We start from the raw sequence: 18150 nt of genomic DNA on the forward strand, positions 1-18150 counted from the left end.
ACCGACATGCCCTTGTGCCCCCATGATGCTATAGCGGGATGTCGATGGTTATCATGGCAGCCTGGGGCCTAATGAAGGGTCTGCCATCTTTGTTCTCCGGCAGGGCTTCATAGGTGGCTGTAAAAATCATGATATACTGCAATACTTTAGTATTGCAGTGGATCGTGTGAGCAATCCAATAATCGCTGGTGCAAGTCCACTAGGGGGACTTCTAAACAGAATTTTAAAAAGTTAAATAAAGTTTTTTGCAAATATCCCCCCAAAAAATATTTACATTTCTAAAAAATTCCCTCTTCCCATTTTTTCCCTAAAGTAATGTTAAACAACATATAAGTTAGCATAACTGATATCGCCACGTTTGCAAAAGTCCGAACTATGAGGGTATGCTCACACGAGGTCATTACGTCCGTAATGGAACCGGGCTCCTAGCATCATATTTATGTACGACGCTAGGAGTCCCTGCCTCGCTGACGGACAATTGTCCCGTACTGTAATCATGTTTTCAGTACGGGACAGTAGTTCCACGGAGAGGCAGGGACTCCTAGTGTCGTACATAAGTATGATGCTAGGAGCCTGGCTCCCTGCACTGTGTTCGGTCCGGTACTTGCGGCCGAAATACGTCCGTCAATTACGGACGTAATGACCTCGTATGAACATACCCTTACAATCTGATGTTATCTAACCCACTCGCTGAACACCTTAAAAAAAAAAATAATAATTTTTAAAACACCCAAATTGCTGTTTTTTGGTCACGTTAGTTTCCCCAAAAAATAGAATAAACACTGATCAAAAAGTCGCATGTACCCCAAAATGGTAACAACAAAAGCTCGCCTCGCAAAAAATAAGCCCTCACATCGCTCAATCGATGGAAACATAAAAAAGTTATGGCTCTCAGATTTTGGCGACGCAAAACAAATTTTTTTAACAAATAGTTTTCCAAAGTGGTAACACATGAAAAAATAAAGTCGGTATCACCGTAATCGTATTAATCCGTAGAATAAAGTGAACATGTAGTTATTACTGCACAATAGACGCCGTAAAAGCGAAATCCCCCAGAAAATGGCGCATTTGCTTTTTGTTTTTTTGCTAATTTCACCCCACAAATAGTAATAAACTAAAATTAAAAAAACTAAATTGGTCGTGTCATTAAGGAGTCAAATCTTGAGAGGGAGTGGGGGAGGGAAAGACGCCAAGCTGCAGGGCCCAAAGAGGACGAAGGGCATTACTATCTTATAGGGAGCTCTATAGCCCCCCTACCATGTGATCACTGGCCAATCCCTGTAGATCATGATGATGTGATGCCACCCCCCATTTATTTATTCTAAGGGCTTATTCAGACGAACAGGATATACGTCCGTGCAAGGCGCTTGATTTTCACGCGCGTCGCACAGACCTATTGGGGCCGTGCAGACATGTGCGTGATTTTTACGCTGCATGAGTCCGTTGCGAAAAAGTCACGAGATGTCCGTTCTTTGGGCGTTTTTCACGCATCACGCACGCATTGAAGTCAATGCCACACGGAAGCACTTCCGTGCGGACTGCATTTTTCACGCAAGACTTGTTAAGTCTATGTAAATGAGTTAAGAAAACTTGGCCAAACAAGCACCAACCAGGAAGTGGATTTTCACTTGTTGGGTGTCACGGCACAGGGTGTGGACCCACTGGGCCGTACCGCGTAGCGGGGTAGCAGCTGGCCAACAAGGTACAAAACAATGTCTATAGTTCTGAACGGGTACCTGAGGCAATGTAGACAGTGGCAGGAACACGACTTGGCTTTCACAGCAGGTGACGCCGCGGATGCAGCGGAAGACACGACTTGGCTTTCACAGCAGGTGACGCCGCGGATGCAGCGGAAGACACGACTTGGCTTTCACAGCAGGTGACGCCGCGGATGCAGAGGAAGACACGACTTGGCTTTCACAGCAGGTGACGCCGCGGATGCAGTGGAAGACACGACTTGGCTTTCACAGCAGGTGACGCCGCGGATGCAGTGGAAGACACGACTTGGCTTTCACAGCAGGTAACGATAGTACGGGATGCAGGGTACAGGCAGCAGGAACGGGTAACACTGGGAACTAGAAAACACTGGGAGACCTTTAGCAAGACAGACTAGGGTATACAATGCCCAGCTAGCTTGCCCGACAGACCCTATGAATGCCCCCACAGTATAATGCCACCACACAGTATAGTGGCCCCCCATAGCTGCCCCCACACAGTATAATGCTCCCCATAGAAGCCCCCATACAGTATAATGCCCGCTATAGCTGACCACCACAGAATAATGCCCCCATATTTGGACCCCTACAGTATAATGCGCCCATTATTACCCCTCACACTATAATGCCCCCCAGAGCTGCGCCAACAGTATAATGCCCCTATAGCTGCCCCCACAGTATATTGCCATCCATAGCTGCCACATAAAGTATAATGCCCCCCTACAGTATAATGCCCCCATAGCTGTCTCATTCAGTATAATGTCCCCTCAGCAGCTGCCATATAACCCCCCCCCCTCCAATACCCAGTATAATGCGCCAATAAGTATGTACCTAATAGAAAACTTATAACATAATTACTTACCTATCCCCGTTCCCACGATGGGTGGAGGATCCTTCTCCTCTGCACTGTGCTGTGAGTGACTCGGCGCAGACAGGCTTAGGGGCCTGGTTGCAATTGCGACCCCTATAGCTACGCCACTGCCCTCATCTATAAAGAGCGTCTCTGGTGGAACCAGCACTTCCGTGTATTACATAGAGGGTCAGTATTTGGTTCCCTGGTGGTCTTGGGTAAGGAAAACGTAAATTGCTGTCTCCTTGGTGGTCTAATAGTTTACCATCCTCCACAGGCTCTAGTGGTGTGTCTGGCCGCTGACGGGAAGCTGAATGCAATATTCACATCGTGATCGAATTCCCTCCCCTCCCACCATCGATCATACAGATCATGGAATAACATTCGCAACCCCTCAAAAACCTTAAATAAAAGTCAAGCATACAAAATAGTTGGAAGTAAAAGGCTGTGGTGTTTATTATGGGTAACATAAAAATATTAATAAATCTTTATAATCAACTTGAATGAATTAATAAATAAATAATAAAATAAATAATGTCCAATAATGAAACGTCCAATAAACAAGCACTTGTCCACACAGCATTAGCTGCGAGACAACCCACTAACAAACTCCGCGACGGGGATTCTGTCCTTGAACAAGGGAGGGTGGGCGGGAATTCTGTCCTTGTACAAGGGAGGGTGAGCGGGAATTCTGTCCTTGAACAAGGGAGGGTGGGCGGGAATTCTGTCCTTGAACAAGGGAGTGTGAGCGGGAATTCTGTCCTTGAACAAGGGAGGGTGAGCGGGAATTCTGTCCTTGAACAAGGGAGGGTGAGCGGGAATTCTGTCCTTGAACAAGGGAGGGTGGGCGGGGCTGCTTCAAACAGCTTCTTCAGACAATCTGCTGATCGGACCAGACATCCTTTTATCCTCCAGGATTTCCCGCCGCTCAGCTGCTCAAACCAATCCCTGGACTGTTGCCAACATCTGCCTGGTCACAAGGTCAAACCTGAGGAAACTTCTAGAACAAGGTAAATACCGTAAAGCCACACCCCAAAGAAGGGGTGTGGGAAGACACCAAAAGACAAAATAGGGGGAAAAGCAGAATATAGGAAAAACAAGGGAACAGAATAAGGGAAAAGAAAGAAGAAAAAAATGGTAAAAGGGGGTGCGAAGTGATCCCATGTGTCCCCCACGCTATTCGCTCTAAAGGGGGGGCCTCTCATTAGGTTTAATAAGGGGCCGCCAGGCTCCCCTGAGTCCGGACTATCACGTGTACACATTTTGTAGCAAGATTTTTTTATTGATAAAATGTACGTCTTATAGTGTAAAAAATATATTTATATTTTTCATAAATCTGAATTTTGCTACAAAAATATTGAGACGTTCTTATTCCTCCAGGTTCATGAGGACAGATCTATGGAAGACTCAGGATTATTATTATTATTATTATTATTATTATTATTATTATTATTACTGACAGTAATGAAGACAAAAACAGGTTTCAGGTGGTAGAAAATGACTTTACTAAACCGTTTTATAAGCCAACAAACAAGGACCATGAGAATAGTAAACAGTCCGCTGCTTCTCTCTCCTTGTGGTAAGATGATATTTGGGAGAAAGGTTGGAGGTGGTGGATGTCTCGGCACTTGGTTGTATAACCGGAGCTTCTGCAGTTTGAGATATTCCTGCTCGGCTGTGACGTGCCATTCCACCTCGCTGTAGAGTCCGCTGGTCATAAACGGATCTTGTAGATCTTTCTCCCTGATGTAAGTTGTTTTTTGGAGAAAGGTTGGAGCTGGTAGATTTCGTGGCATTTCCAGAGCCTTTGCAGTTTGAGATGTTCCTGCTCGGCTGTGACTTGCCATTCCACCTCGCTGTAGAGTCCGCTGGTATAAACGGTTCTTGTAGCTCTTTCTCCCTGATGTAAGATGATATTTGGGAGAAAGGTTGGAGCTGGTGGATTGGTCGCCATCTCTGGAGTTAAGCAGTTTAGGATGTTCCCAGAGAAGTTCCTGCTCGGCTGTGACGTGCCATTCCACCTCATCTGTAGTGTCCACTGTTTATAAATGGTTCTTCTCGCTCTTGGAGATGGTGAAGCTTTTCCAGGTAATTGTTATAGATAAACTCTAAGAAAAGAAACACATATCCACATTACATTCCCCATGATTGTAGAGATGAATAATAATGTTATTACGAGGTCTGGTATACGAGGTGATAATGAGGTGACGTCTACTGACCTGCATATTCTGATAATAGCTCAATACATTCACCAGAATGAGGACCAACATCGACCACTCTATGATCTTTGATGTCATTTCACTGATCTGTGAAAAAATATCAAAATTAATATAGAAAAAATTGCGCAAAACAAGAACTTTCCGCCCCAGCCGAGGTTTTGCCGCATTAATGTTTATTACATGGAGTCATGTGACTGACGGCGATGCCAAAATGGACCTGACCCATTGTCATATGACACCATATCCATTACATTGCGGACGTCACGATCACCATGGTGCTGAGAACGAGCACAAAGATTATAGGTCCAATTGCTTTCCTATAGAGCGGCTTCTAGGGGTACAAATAATATCTATACAATAATCCAAAATAATCTCATTAATACCGGATTAAAGGAATTTTACATCGACTGGTTTGTACCAGCGGCTCAGCATGTCAATAACTTGATATTATGTATGAGATATACTGTACATACCTTTACACATTGGTCTCCAGCACACAGGTGGGTGTATACGGATACCTTATTTCCAATGACTGGTAATTTATTATATAGGAAAATAAAGTTTCTTATGTTTAGTAAGTGTCTTATAGGATTTACTATACTTTTATGTGAGATAAATGTTAATATTATACATATATAGCAATGACAGTACCGCTGCTTTCTAATCAGCATCTTCTTGCAAGAAGCTGAACAATGTTACCAGATGACGCTGTGTTACACCAGCATGTCGCCATCTGACGGCAGAGATCAGAAAATGAAGGGAAATGATCACCTCAGGATCTGAAGTTTTCTACATGTGAACATAAAGACAAGGACGGTTGGATTCCATTCAAATATTATTTAAGAAAGGATACATGAAACCACTAAGGTCACGGCCATTATGCAGGACGCCAGTCTGAAATGGCTGATGAAGTTTCGGCTTTCGGACACTTTGTAGAGGAGTATGGACTGCCAAAGGTTGTAAAGGCTGCCAAACCCGAATGCAATGCAAGCATTAATCCGGTGAGTTATTGGATAATAGTAGGTCTAGAAAACAAGCAGACAGAGGTTAGAGCAAATCTTATGGAACTAATCACTAATTTACCCTCAGAACTTCCCAATAAATCCTAAATAACGTGTTCTGATATAATAACCCCAGAGATATAATGGATATAGAGGGGGGGTCTCCTGCTTCCCTATTAGACAGAGCAGAAAGCCACTAACAAAAAATCGCTTCTGCTCTGGGGGTATTGAGGACACACATCTATTACATGGTCGTCCATTCATTCTAATAAGCCATGTAATACCACTTTAGTGTGTGGCCACCCGGTGATAACCGCTGATCATGATCACCAGGGGTTCAGCTGCCAGACCTACAGTAATCAGCTGATTGCCAGCGGGTCCCTATTTAGTGAAGATGGGACAACCCTATCAATGTAAAACATTTATTAACTTACCGAGAATGTAGCCATCATGGCTGTCCCGACGCATGATGACCATCCAATTGCCAGGAGGATCTTTTGAACCAAGGCCTGACGATCCCCAAAGGCTTCAGCATGGAGCATGATGTACTTATAATGTAGAAACGTCAGGCCCAGAGCTGAAAAAGAGCAAATGAGCCGAATTAATCCTGTACCACGTGTAAAACCACCTAATAACATCTATGAAACGCGGACCAAACGCTAAACCCAACAAGAAGCCTTCAATAACGGATGGGAACATTTATCTGCATCGTCTAATCCGGACAATTATTATCAGTTGAAATTAACAAAACATTATTTATTTTTTTTAGAAAATTCTGATTACTACTGCAGGCTGAGATGGGGGCAGGGTGCGACTGATGCCAAGTCTGAGTCATGTCTGACAGTCTGGTTGCTAGGGATACACTACCTAACAACCACAGTCTTGTCCAGCAATGAGTCCCTAGCAACCAGCCTGCGTCTCTCACTGACGAAGTAATCACATTTTTGTAAAAAATAGATGTAGGTTTGACCCCAGAGTAATATAATCAGATATAAGACTTTTTATAATAACCCGCCATCCCCCAGAAGTAAGAGCATATTATAATCACTTCCGTGATATTTACTTACAGGCAATGGCCATTCCTATGAATCCTATTCTAAACAGGATATTTTCGGGAAAGAAATTTCCCGTTTCACTGTAAAAGAAAAAGAAAAACGCTCAATGTTAAATAATATAGAAAAATTGTCAGAATTGTTTCATCTTAATAATCAGCAGTCAGATAATAATCTATAGGACTGAGGATATGCGTTTCTCTGTCCTCTTGCGGCCCCTCTGGGTAATGGAAGCCATTTTGTTAATTCGATATTTCCTCCTTATTTAAGTAATTACCTTATACATTCCCAAACTATAAAAGTCGTGTAATTCTCCATCTTACCTGATGTACATCAGTGGGGGGGCATGGCTGTTGATAACAGTCAGTGTGTAGCTACCAGAGAGCCAGGCCACACACCAAAAGGCCAAGAAGATGGTGAAGAATCCCAGTCCATTGATTTCCATAATAATGAAAAGTCGCCAATCAATTAGAAAATCGCACTCTGTGTCAATTCACAGAAAGTAAGACCGCGCAGCTGTCAGGGGAATATTTAGAACCTCTCATGATCTCTCTGTGACATCATAGCTCCGTGATGTCATCATGATGTCACAGTAAGGTCAGTTCTGCTGCTGTCAAGGGGAATTCCCAACTTCTCAGCTCTCTGTGACATCATAGCTCCGTGATGTCATCATGATGTCACAGTAAGGTCAGTTCTGCTCTGGAGCTGCCATGGTTTAGTATCTGCTATGAACTTATAATCTGCTATTGTCTTCGCAGACCCCAGAACACAAGCCATTGATGTAGTGACATTTTAGCGTCTTTTTTTCACAGAGGTCAATGTAAGGTCATCTGTTATACTGTGCTAATAAAAACTATTTACCCCCCTCCATTGATTTTTCCATGTTGTTTTGGGTGACGGCATTGTATCACAGGGGATTGAATTTGGTAAAACAAGACTGACAGGACCAATGATGTCATCACCCCCATATAACACAACCTCTAACATTTATATGAAATAACTGAGACCCAGACCAAGATGTGGGGGTAAAGTGGGGGTCGGCCACAGCTTTTATTATTAACAATAAATTTGAGGACGTTGTCCGCTGGTTGGATAAACACATTGCAAGATAAACAGGTCACCCTGGGTGCCAGAACATTGCAGGCGCGATGGGCATGCTCCAGTTGTTTCCGGGTGATTTCACGAACGGTAGAGACAAGATCCTCCTAGAACCGCCGCTGTGACGTCTGGAACAGAACAAAATGATCAAAACAGGATGAACATAAAAACTCTGAAACAATTATCAACAAAATGACATTTAAGGCTATGTTCACACGCAAACTCAAAAACGTCTGAAAATACAGAGCGGTTTTCAGGCGAAAATAACTCCTGATTTTCAGACTTTTTTTAACAACTCGCGTTCTTCGCGGCGTTCTTTACGGACGTTTTTGGAGCTTTTTTTCAATGGAGTCAATGAAAAACGCCTCCACAAACGCCCCAAGAAATGACCTGCACTTCTTTTGACGAGCCGTCATTTTACGCGCCGTATTTTGACAGTGACGAGTAAAATAAAGGCTCGTGGGAACAGAACATCGTAATTCCCATTGAAAGCAATGGCCAGATGTTTGTAGGCGTACTAGGGGCGTAATTGGAGGCGTAAAACTCTCGAATTACGTCTGAAACCACTGCGTGTGAACATACCCTAACTCCTTAACAAGATGCCACATACATGTACGTGACAGTCGTTAAGGGGAAGTATGGAGCGGGATCAGGGGCTGAGCTCGCTCCATACTTAGCGGGTATTCGCTGTGTAATATGGCCAACACCTCACTGCAACGGACAGAATCAAAAATCACTTTGAGTCTTCCCGTTAAACCCCTTAGATGCCACAGTCAATCACGACCACAGCATCTAAAGCATTAGAATGACAGGGGCGACCCCCACCGACGTGCCCTTGTGCCCCCACGATGCTATAGCGGGATGCCGATGGTTATCATGGCAGCCTGGGGGCCTAATGAAGGGTCTGCCATCTTTGTTCTCCGGCAGGGCTTCATAGGTGGCTGTAAAAATCATGATATACTGCAATACTTTAGTATTGCAGTGGATCGTGTGAGCAATCCAATAATCGCTGGTTCAATTCCACTAGGGGGACTTCTAAACTGAATTTTAAAAAGTTAAATAAAGTTTTTTGCAAATATCCCAAAAAATAATATTTACATTTCTAAAAAAATTCCCTCTTCCCATTTTTTCTCTAAAGTAATGTTAAACAACATATAAGTTAGCATAACTGATATCGCCGCGTTTGCAAAAGTCCGAACTATTACAATCTGATGTTATCTAACCCACTCGCTGAACACCGTAAAAAAAACAATAAAAATGTTTAAACACCCAAATTGCTGTTTTTTTGGTCACGTTAGTTTCCCCAAAAAATAGAATAAAAACTAGTCAAAAAGTCGCACCCCAAAATGGTAACAACAAAAGCCCTCACATCGCTCAATCAACGGAAACATAAAAAAGTTATGGCTCTCAGATTTTGGTGACACAAAACAAATTTTTTTAACAAATAGTTTTACAAAGTGGTAAAACATGAAAAAAATATAAATTCGATATCGCCGTAATCGTATTAATCCGTAGAATAAAGTGAACATGTAGTTATTACCGCACGATAGACGCTGTAAAAACAAAATCCCCCAGAAAATGGCGCGTTTGTTTTTTGTTTTTTTTGCTAATTTCACCCCACAAATAGTAATAAACTAAAATAAAAAAACTAAATTGGTCGTGTCATTAAGGAGTCAAATCAAGAGAGGGAGTGGGGGAGGGAAAGACGCCAAGCTGCAGGGCCCAAAGAGGACGAAGGGCATTACTATCTTATAGGGAGCTCTATAGCCCCCCTACCATGTGATCACTGGCCAATCCCTGTAGATCATGATGATGTGATGCCACCCCCCATTTATTTATTCTTAAAGTGACCCCGCCAGTCAAAGCTCCCAACCGCATGCCCCTGGGGAACTGAAAAGCTCTATACAGTGATCTGCATGTACTATAATTATTAACCCCTTGATGTCGCAACCAATTTTGTCGGTTAAGCTGCAAATAATTTTTTCCGCTTTTGTCTCCCTTCATTGTGACCATTTTGCAGTACATTTAATTTAAATTAGCATTTAAAGAAGAACTCCACTTTATTGTTTTATTGCACCCTCCATTTGTACATTGGTGTTTCACTGGAGTGCTGTGTGTAGAAATACTTATCGATCCACGAATCCTGTCGTTTTTCGTGTCCATTCTGACTTCGTCTAGAATCACTGCTGTTCAGAATTCCTGGAAGTCAATGCATTCCTATGGAGCCTCGTTCTGGCCTCGTTCTTGCCTCGTTCTGGCCTCGTTCTGGCTTCCATAGGAATGCATTGAGTTCCGGTTTATTCAAAAGCACAGTAACTTCAGACAAGTCTGGGGGAAGGTCACGTGAGCGGCGTTGGACCCGAAAAATACAAGATGCGGGGATCGGTAAGTATTTTGCTCACAGCACCCCACTGAAACACCAATGTACAAAAGGAGGGTGCAAAAAAAATAAATAAAGTGGAGTGCTCCAATAATTTATCTTTCTTTTTATTGTTTTTTGAAGTTTTTTATGCCCTTCATCATTCACCATAAATAAGATGTTATTGTTCACGTCAGGAAACTGTTATAGGAGTCAGTAGCTGTCACTATTATTGGGGTCAGTAGCTGTCACTATTATTGGGGCCAGTAGCTGTCACTATTATTGGGGTCAGTAGCTGTCACTGTTATTGGGGTCAGTAGCTGTCACTATTATTGGGGTCAGTAGCTGTCACTATTATTGGGGTCAGTAGCTGTCACTATTATTGGGGTCAGTAGCTGTCACTATTATTGGGGTCAGTAGCTGTCACTATTATTGGAGTCAGTAGCTGTCACTATTATTGAGGTCAGTAGCTGTCAATATTATTGGGGTCAGTAGCTGTCACTATTATTGGGGTCAGTAGCTGTCACTATTATTGGGGTCAGTAGCTGTCACTATTATTGGGGTCAGTAGCTGTCACTATTATTGGGGTCAGTAGCTGTCACTATTATTGGGGTCAGTAGCTGTCACTATTATTGGGGTCAGTAGCTGTCACTATTATTGGGGTCAGTAGCTGTTACTATTATTGGGGTCAGTATCTGTCACTATTATTGGGGTCAGTAGTTGTTACTATTATTGGGGTCAGTAGCTGTCACTATTATTGAGGTCAGTAGTTGTCACTATTATTGGGGTCAGTAGCTGTCACTATTATTGGGGTCAGTAGCTGTCACTATTATTGGGGTCATTAGCTGTCACTATTATTGGGGTCAGTATCTGTCACTATTATTGGGGTCAGTAGCTGTCACTATTATTGGGGTCAGTAGCTGTCACTATTATTGGGGTCAGTAGCTGTCACTACTATTGGGGTCAGTAGCTGTCACTATTATTGGGGTCAGTAGCTGTCACTATTATTGGCGTCAATAGCTGTCACTATTATTGGGGTCAGTAGCTGTCACTATTATTGGGGTCAATAGCTGTCACTATTATTGGGGTCAGTAGCTGTCACTATTATTGGGGTCAGTAGCTGTCACTATTATTGGGGTCAGTAGCTGTCACTATTATTGGGGTCAGTAGCTGCCACTATTATTGGGGTCAGTAGCTGTCACTATTATTGGGGTCAGTAGCTGTCACTATTATTGGGCTCAGTAGCTGTCATTATTATTGGGGTCAGTAGCTGTCACTATTATTGGGGTCAGTAGCTGTCACTATTATTGGGCTCAGTAGCTGTCACTATTATTGGGGTCAGTAGCTGTCACTATTATTGGGGTCAGTCGCTGTCACTATTATTGGGGTCAGTAGCTGTCACTATTATTGGGGTCAGTAGCTGTCACTATTATTGGGGTCAGTAGCTGTCACTATTATTGGGGTCAGTAGCTGTCACTATTATTGTGGTCAGTAGCTGTCACTATTATTGGGGTCAGTAGCTGTCACTATTATTGGGGTCAGTAGCTGTCACTATTACTGGGGTCAGTAGCTGTCACTATTACTGGGGTCAGTAGCTGTCACTGTTATTGGGGTCAGTAGCTGTCACTGTTATTGGGGTCAGTAGCTGTCACTATTATTGGGGTCAGTAGCTGTCACTGTTATTGGGGTCAGTATCTGTCACTATTATTGGGGTCAGTAGCTGTCACTATTGTTGGGGCGAGTAGCTGTCACTATTATTGGGGCCAGTAGCTGTCACTATTATTGGGGTCAGTAGCTGTCACTGTTATTGGGGTCAGTAGCTGTCACTATTATTGGGGTCAGTAGCTGTCGCTATTATTGGGGTCAGTAGCTGTCACTATTATTGGGGTCAGTAGCTGTCACTGTTATTGGGGTCAGTAGCTGTCACTATTATTGGGGTCAGTAGCTGTCACTATTATTGGGGTCAGTAGCTGTCACTATTATTGGGGTCAGTAGCTGTCACTATTATTGGGGTCAGTAGCTGTTAATATTATTGGGGTCAGTAGCTGTCACTATTATTGGGGTCAGTAGCTGTCACTATTATTGGGGTCAGTAGCTGTCACTGTTATTGGGGTCAGTAGCTGTCACTATTATTGGGGTCAGTAGCTGTCACTATTATTGGGGTCAGTAGCTTTCACTATTATTGGGGTCAGTAGCTGTCACTATTATTGGGGTCAGTAGCTGTCACGGTTATTGGGGTCAGTAGCTGTCACTATTATTGGGGTCAGTAGCTGTCACTATTATTTGGGTCAGTAGCTGTCACTATTATTGGGGTCAGTAGCTGTCACTATTATTGGGGTCAGTAGCTGTCACTATTATTGGGGTCAATAGCTGTCACTATTATTGGGGTCAGTAGCTGTCACTATTATTGTGGTCAGTAGCTGTCACTATTATTGGGGTCAGTAGCTGTCACTATTATTGGGGTCAGTAGCTGTCACTATTACTGGGGTCAGTAGCTGTCACTATTACTGGGGTCAGTAGCTGTCACTGTTATTGGGGTCAGTAGCTGTCACTGTTATTGGGGTCAGTAGCTGTCACTATTATTGGGGTCAGTAGCTGTCACTGTTATTGGGGTCAGTATCTGTCACTATTATTGGGGTCAGTAGCTGTCACTATTGTTGGGGTGAGTAGCTGTCACTATTATTGGGGCCAGTAGCTGTCACTATTATTGGGGTCAGTAGCTGTCACTGTTATTGGGGTCAGTAGCTGTCGCTATTATTGGGGTCAGTAGCTGTCGCTATTATTGGGGTCAGTAGCTGTCACTATTATTGGGGTCAGTAGCTGTCACTGTTATTGGGGTCAGTAGCTGTCACTATTATTGGGGTCAGTAGCTGTCACTATTATTGGGGTCAGTAGCTGTCACTATTATTGGGGTCAGTAGCTGTCACTATTATTGGGGTCAGTAGCTGTCACTATTATTGGGGTCAGTAGCTGTCACTATTATTGGGGTCAGTAGCTGTCACTATTATTGGGGTCAGTAGCTGTCACTATTATTGGGGTCAGTAGCTGTCACGGTTATTGGGGTCAGTAGCTGTCACTATTTGATGGGGTCAGTAGCTGTCACTATTATTGGGGTCAGTAGCTGTCACTATTATTGGGGTCAGTAGCTGTCACTATTTGATGGGGTCAGTAGCTGTCACTATTATTGGGGTCAGTAGCTGTCACTATTATTGGGGTCAGTAGCTGTCACTATTATTGGGGTCAGTAGCTGTCACTATTATTGGGCTCAGTAGCTGTCACTATTATTGGGGTCAGTAGCTGTCACTATTATTGGGGTCAGTAGCTGTCACTATTATTGGGGTCAGTAGCTGTCACTATTATTGGGGTCAGTAGCTGTCACTATTTGATGGGGTCAGTAGCTGTCACTATTATTGGGGTCAGTAGCTGTCACTATTATTGGAGTCAGTAGCTGTCACTATTATTGGGGTCAGTAGCTGTCACTATTATTGGGGTCAGTAGCTGTCACTATTTGATGGGGTCAGTAGCTGTCACTATTATTGGGGTCAGTAGCTGTCACTATTATTGGGGTCAGTAGCTGTCACTATTATTGGGGTCAGTAGCTGTCACTATTATTGGGGTCAGTAGCTGTCACTATTATTGGGCTCAGTAGCTGTCACTATTATTGGGGTCAGTAGCTGTCACTATTATTGGGGTCAGTAGCTGTCACTATAATGGTGGCAGTAGCTGTCGCCTCTAGAGGCTCTGGCTGTCACTGCATGGTGGGCTGTGGTTGTCACTTATCAGACCCTCCAATCTACCTACCAACTCTCATCTTTTGAATTGGTTGCTATGGTTACTTATGGGAAGATGTGGAGTCGAAAAATGAGCAGGTATAAAGCATGGAAACATTGCCCATAGCAACCAATCAGATCACTTAAAATGGCTGTTTGGACACACGGCGGGGTTTAGAAGGGAAAGAGCGCCATTTTGCTTTTGGAACTCAAATTTAGCAGGAATGTTTTGCGGAGGCCATGTCACATTTGTAAAGCCGCTGAGGGGACAAAACAGTGGAAACCCCCATCAAGTGTCCTCAGTTTGGAAACTACACCCCTTAAGGAAATTATCTAGCGGTATAGTGAGCATTTTGACCCCGCAGGTGTTTTATAGAAATTATTGGAAGTAGGCCGTGAAAATGAAAATCGACAGAAGGAGAAAAAGCACCACAACTTTTGTAAAGCAATTTCTGCCGAGTAAAACAATACCTGATATGTGGTCATAAACTGCTGTTTGGACACAGGGTAGGGCTCAGAAGGGAAGGAGCACCATTTGGAATGGTTTCTGGGCGCCATGTCACGTTTGCTGAGCCCCTGTAGTACAGTGGAAACACCCCAAAAGTGACTCCATTTGGGAAACTGCAACCTGAGGAATCATCTAGGGGTATACTGAGAATTTTGATCCCAAAGGTTTTTTGCTGAATTAATTAGAATTAAGCAGTGAAAATGAAAAATTTAATTTTTTCCAATAAAATGTAGTTTTAGATCAACATTTTTCATTTTCACAAGGAATAAAGAAGAAAAAGCACCCCAACATTTGTAAAGCAATTTCTCCCGAGTACAGTAACACCCCATATGTGGTAGTAGTGAGAATTTAGACTCCAGGTATTTTTTACAAATTAATACGCAGACGATGGTGCAAAGTGAAAATTGCAATTTTTCCACTGATCTGCCCATTCACCGCACAATATGTTGTGCCCAGCTTATGCCACTGGAGAATCTTACCACATAAATTGTTAAGCGGGTTCTCCCGGGTATGGTAATGCCTTACTTGTGGACATAAATTGCTGTTTGGGCACACTGTAGGGCAAGAAGGGAAAGACCGCCATTTTGAGCATGGATTTTGCTTGGTAGTTTTGTTTGAGTATTACTGGTATTTCCGTTTATAATGTGGTGGCATATGTAACCTGGGCAGAGTATATCAGGGCATAATAAGAGGGTATAATAATGGGGTAAATAATACAATTATCCATAGATGTGTGTTATGCTGTGAAGCGATCAGTTATGCACAGGCCGGTGTCACACTGATAAACGGTTTTCTTTCTTATCCCCTTCTGTAACGCTCTGCACCTTTTGGGGAATTTTTCTCCTTCGTAGTTTGGGAAATATTACTGGGAAAGTTTTGCGCTGGTATAATACGGGCGCCCTCACTTCCAGCGGATGTGCTATGTCCCTGCCCTTTCCTGGTTCCTAAATACTAGGGCCCTGAAACTGAAGGAATGTTCCCCTCCGGCCTGCGATTTGAGATGTTTTTTCATCACCGCATTACTAGTGCCGTAGCTTTTTTGTTTTTCAGTTGATTGAGGGGTGTGCGGGCTTGTTTTTTGCGAGACGGGCTGTAGATTTTATTGGTACCATTTTGGAACACATACGACTTTTTGATCACTGTTTATTTCATTTTTTGGTAAAGGAAAGTACAAAAAACAAGCAATTCTGGAATAGTGTTTTATTGGTTTTTTTTCGGCATCCACAGTGCGCCATAAATTACATGTTCGCTTTATTCTGCGGGTCGATACGATTACGGCGATACCAAATTTATATAGTTTTTTTTATGTATTGCGGCTTTTGCACAATAAAATCACTTTTTTTTATAAAATCATTGGTTTTCTGTGTCGTCATATTCTAAGACCCATAAGGTTTTTATTTTTGCGTGCACGAAACGGTGTCAGGGATTATTTTTTGCGGGACGGATTGGCGTTTTTATTAGTACTATTTTAGATTTATTATGACTTTTTGATCACTATTTATAGCATTTTTTGGGAGGAGATGTGACCTAAAAACAAAGATTCTGGCGTTGTTTTTCATGGTTTTCTTACGGCGTTCACAGTGCGGGATAAATTACATAACAGTTTTATAGCTTGGGTCATTACGGACTCGGCGATACCAATTATGTATAGTTTTTTTAAAAAAATTACGTTTTTTCCCATAATAAAAGACTTGTTATGGGAAAAAGGCAGTTTAGCTTTTTTTTTTTACTTGACACTTGAGGGCCTGATGCCCCCATCGCTACTCTAATACACTGCACTACATACGTAGTTCAGTGTATTAGCGCTGTCAGTTATTCATTGACAGCAAGCTTATGAGGACCCGCCGGTTACTTCTGGGAAGATGTGGAGTCGAAAAATGAGCAGGTATAAAGCATGGAAACATTGCCCATAGCAACCAATCAGATCACTTGTTTCATTTTCAAACCTGTCTTAGAAAAATAAAACCAGGAATCTGATTGGTTGCTATGGACAACGCCTCCATGTCTTTTCTATACTGTTTCTGCTCTGTGAGGGCTCAACTGTGTCCTGGAGCCTGACAGAGCCAGATGCTGTGTAGATAGGAATGAAAATGAACATAAAGCCGGCGATCAGTCCCCTCACCAGCTGATAAAACACTACAACCACCATCATCTGGTGATCAGTGTCACCAAACCTGTCCTCAGACCCGTCATCGCCTCTCATCCCCTCTACCCAGCTTTATACCCCTAGATTGCCCACTGCCCGATGTCCTGGTTAGGTAGCAATGACCCTCTCATTTAGAATTTGGTAGGTAGGTCATCCCCACTTTTAAATACAGCAGGGTCACTGGTGGACGCTCCGCTCCTATTGTTCAGTTGAAATATAAAAATAAAAAAAACAACGGTCATCAGACCTGTCATCGCCTGTCATCAGACCTGTCATAAGACCTGTCATCAAACCTGTCATCAGACCTGACATCGCCTGTCATCAGACCTGTCACCGCCTGTCGTCAGACCTGTAATCGCCTGTCATCGCCTGTCATCAGACCTGTCATCAGAACTGTCATCGCCTGTCATTAGACCTGTCATCGACTGTCATCAGACCTGTCATCGCTTGTCATCAGATCTGTCATCGCCTGTCATCAGACTTGTCATTGCCTGTCATCAGACCTGTTATCGCCTGCCATCAAACCTGTCATCACCTGTCATCAGACCTGTCATCGCCTGTCATTAGACCTGTCATCGCCTGTCATCAGACTTGTCATTGCCTGTCATCAGACCTGTCATCAGATCTGTCATCGCCTGTAATCAGGCCTGTCATCAGACTGTCATCGCCTGCCATCAGACCTGTCATCGCCTGTCACCAGACCTGTTATCGCCTGTCATCAGACCTGTCATCAGACTTGTCATCGTCTTGTCATCGACTGTCATCAGACCTGTAATCAGACCTGTCATCGCCTGTCATCAGACCTGTCAACGACTGTCATCAGACCTGTCATCGCTTGTCATCAGATCTGTCATCGCCTGTCATCAGACTTGTCATTGCCTGTCATCAGACCTGTCATCAGACCTGTTATCGCCTGCCATCAAACCTGTCATCACCTGTCATCAGACCTGTCATCGGCTGTCATTAGACCTGTCATCAGACTTGTCATTGCCTGTCATCAGACCTGTCATCAGATCTGTCATCGCCTGTCATCAGGCCTGTCATCAGACTGTCATCAGACCTGTCATCAGACCTGTTATCAGACTTGTCATCGTCTGTCATCGACTGTCATCATACCTGTAATCAGACCTGTCATCGCCTGTCATCTCTAGTTAGAAATATAAAATATGACCCAAAGGCTTTACACCGCTGATGAGGCAAACCAAATGTTATGCTCAGATAAAGACTCAGCAGGTGAAGGTGGAGCAGTTTATGATTTCATATGAATCCGTATCTAGAGAAACTGACTGTGAACCCCCCGTCAGCGCGGAAGAGTCGCAGGTCCTGCTATGCCCGGGTTATCACGGGTAGCTGCAGATAATTATAGCCCCAAGTGCCTGATTTTACAGCCTCCTCAGGTATAAATTTGACACCACAGGTTCGAGGCCATTGA

The sequence above is a fragment of the Rhinoderma darwinii genome, chromosome 10, assembly GCF_050947455.1.
Source record: "Rhinoderma darwinii isolate aRhiDar2 chromosome 10, aRhiDar2.hap1, whole genome shotgun sequence".
Taxonomy (NCBI): Eukaryota; Metazoa; Chordata; class Amphibia; order Anura; family Rhinodermatidae; genus Rhinoderma; species Rhinoderma darwinii.